Consider the following 2,500-nt stretch of genomic DNA (forward strand, 5'->3'; position numbering starts at 1 on the left):
TTATATATGTATATATATATTCAGTGTATGATGATGTACGTATTCGTTGTGTTTAGTAGTGCCTAATCCTCACCACCCTTGGGTTCTCTTGCTATCACAGAGAAAGAGAGTGAACACTTGTCTCTTCTTCGTGGGGTGGTGCATCGTCTTTCGACCGATCGAGAAAAGAGAAACGGGAAAGATTCATCGTATTTCTCGTCTAACGGAGATAGACAGAGACAGAGACAGAGACAGAGACAGAAACAGAAACAGAGAGAAAGAGAGAGAGATAGAAAGAGAACACACACACGCGCTCGGAGGCACGCACGCATGCACGCACGCACGTGTATACACCACAGCCGGATATAAGATGTACGTAAATGAGATTCTTCGAAATGATGAATTTGTTCTTCTCTTCGTATATTTCACTATGTATACGATAATTCTCCATGTTTGTATTTATTTGTTGTTTTTATTATATATATGTTTTATTATATATATATATATATATATGTTTATATATATTCAGAAGTCGATATCGTTACATTCTTGTTGTATGTAAAATAATGGGTAGGAAAGAAAAGATAGATAGATAGATAGATAGATAGATAGATAGATAGATAGAAAGAAAAGGGGAAAGTATTCTCTCGTCTGTTCTTGCTTGTATTCCTTCTCTCTCTCTTTTTCTCGTGAGAAAAAACAAGAACGAACAGTATTGTCAGAAGTTATATAGTGTAGTCACTTGCCGTCTGTTGTTTCTTGACGACGTAGGTCAGGTTGGTAAGAAGAAGACTGAGAGACAGACAGGCTAAGAGGAAAAAGAATAAAAGAGAGAGAGAGGAGAGATAGTCGAATAAAGAAATAAACGAAAAAAGAAAGAAAAAGAAAAAGTAACAGAAAGAAAGAAAACACGCGGTTGCGAAGAGACGAGAACGACGACATCGTAACAGCAACAGCAACAGCAGTAGCAACAGCAACAGCAGCAGCAGAGAGAGCAGCGTGGCGTGGCGCGTCGCGTCGCGTCTGCGGTCCTCGGCTGACTTGAATGGAATGGGTCGAATGGGTGTCGGGAGTAGTGGGGGGTAACGGTCGCGGCGCTTCAGCCAATAAGATCGCGAGTGGCTAGTACGCTGGTAGTGGGGGGTAGTGGGGAGTAGTGGGGAGATGCGCCGCGTCGCGTTCGCGGAATCCACGGGAGCGGTCAATGGTAGGGGAACGTTGAGAGAGAGAGAAAGAGAAAGAAAGAGAGAGAGAGAGAGAGAGAGAGAGATGAGAACTCGTGCAATACGTAGGAACGCGCGGTCTTTACACGTGCGCGCGAGCGAACGAGCGAGCGAGCGAGCGAGCGAGCGAACCTACGCTAAGCTTACGTTCCTTGCGTACTTCCTGAGCCCCCACACTACTCATTGACTTCTCTCTTACGCGTTCGTGACACTTACGTCGTGTGTTATATGAATTCGATCGAAAAAAAAATTGAATCGAATCGAATCGAATTGATTTTTACTTCTCGACGAATATGTAACCTTCTATGACTTATATCCGAAAATACAGGCTCGATAAAGACGTTAGAAAATATTTGAGAATAACGAGAGGGGAATCGAATTAAACGTAGATCGATTTATGTATTCTGGATTCGAAGAAATCTAATAATCGATCGGGTAACTTATCGATTACGATTTACTTGATCGTTAATGATGATGAGGACGATGATTACATATATATATATATGTGTGTGTGTGTAATTTACATTACGTTCGAAAGCTAACAAACGATGATACAAAAAAGTATATACATACATATATACATACATACTTTTGTATATCTCAAAAAAAAAAAAAAAAAAAAAAAGAAAGAAAAAAGAATTCAATTGTTTTCATAGCGAAGGAGCGTGGGATTGTAATGTTACTCGTGTTTAATAGCTACCTTCTCTTTGTCGATGTTAAAAGTTCGCATATATATATATATATATATATATATATATATAGTTATATATACATATATATATACATGATGTTAGGATGTTATAGGCCTCGTAATGAATTCATTTCATGTTATGTAGGAAGGTAACGATCGTTATACTACCGTGTGCACGTTGCATTCTCTCGAAAGAGCGCATACCGGATAATTAGCTTACTGGCTCGCGTTCCTCATATTCGGTAAGTGAGTTTGAGTGTATTTACAAAGAGATCGCAGCGACGCCTATCATTAGGAAGGATTATCATCCTATACATACATATATATATATATAAATATATGTATATATATATGTATGTATGCATGTATATGTTCATATATATATATATATATATATATATATATATATTATATGTATATACATTGGCCTATGAATTTCTCTCGACGTTTCTAAGCCTTTACAAAGTCGTTACTCTCCTTGCTATATACGTATATTACGTTTCCAGTACGATAGTACGTAAGGTGCGTAATAATGACAGATAAGAAGGACGTAATAATCGTGACTATTTTTGGTTTTGTCTTTCACACACATGTAAACATATATACG

The 2,500-nt window shown here is 38.2% G+C and overlaps 1 long non-coding RNA gene across 34 annotated transcripts in view; it reads left to right on the forward strand.

Annotated features, from left to right (window-relative positions):
- Positions 1-2,500, forward strand: part of LOC122637175 — an 82,751-nt gene that overhangs the window by 36,968 nt on the left and 43,283 nt on the right. For 15 of the 34 annotated variants that reach the window (XR_006329139.1, XR_006329145.1, XR_006329158.1 and 12 more), the window contains one exon: positions 57-351. The exons of 15 other annotated variants lie outside the window; for them this stretch is intronic. This is a non-coding gene — a long non-coding RNA (uncharacterized LOC122637175). The remainder of the gene's footprint in view (positions 1-56; positions 352-2,500) is intronic. 4 more of the 34 variants (XR_006329147.1, XR_006329154.1, XR_006329151.1 and 1 more) reach the window with 2 other exon arrangements.

This window comes from Vespula pensylvanica, chromosome 24 (assembly GCF_014466175.1).
Source record: "Vespula pensylvanica isolate Volc-1 chromosome 24, ASM1446617v1, whole genome shotgun sequence".
Lineage (NCBI taxonomy): Eukaryota > Metazoa > Arthropoda > Insecta > Hymenoptera > Vespidae > Vespula > Vespula pensylvanica.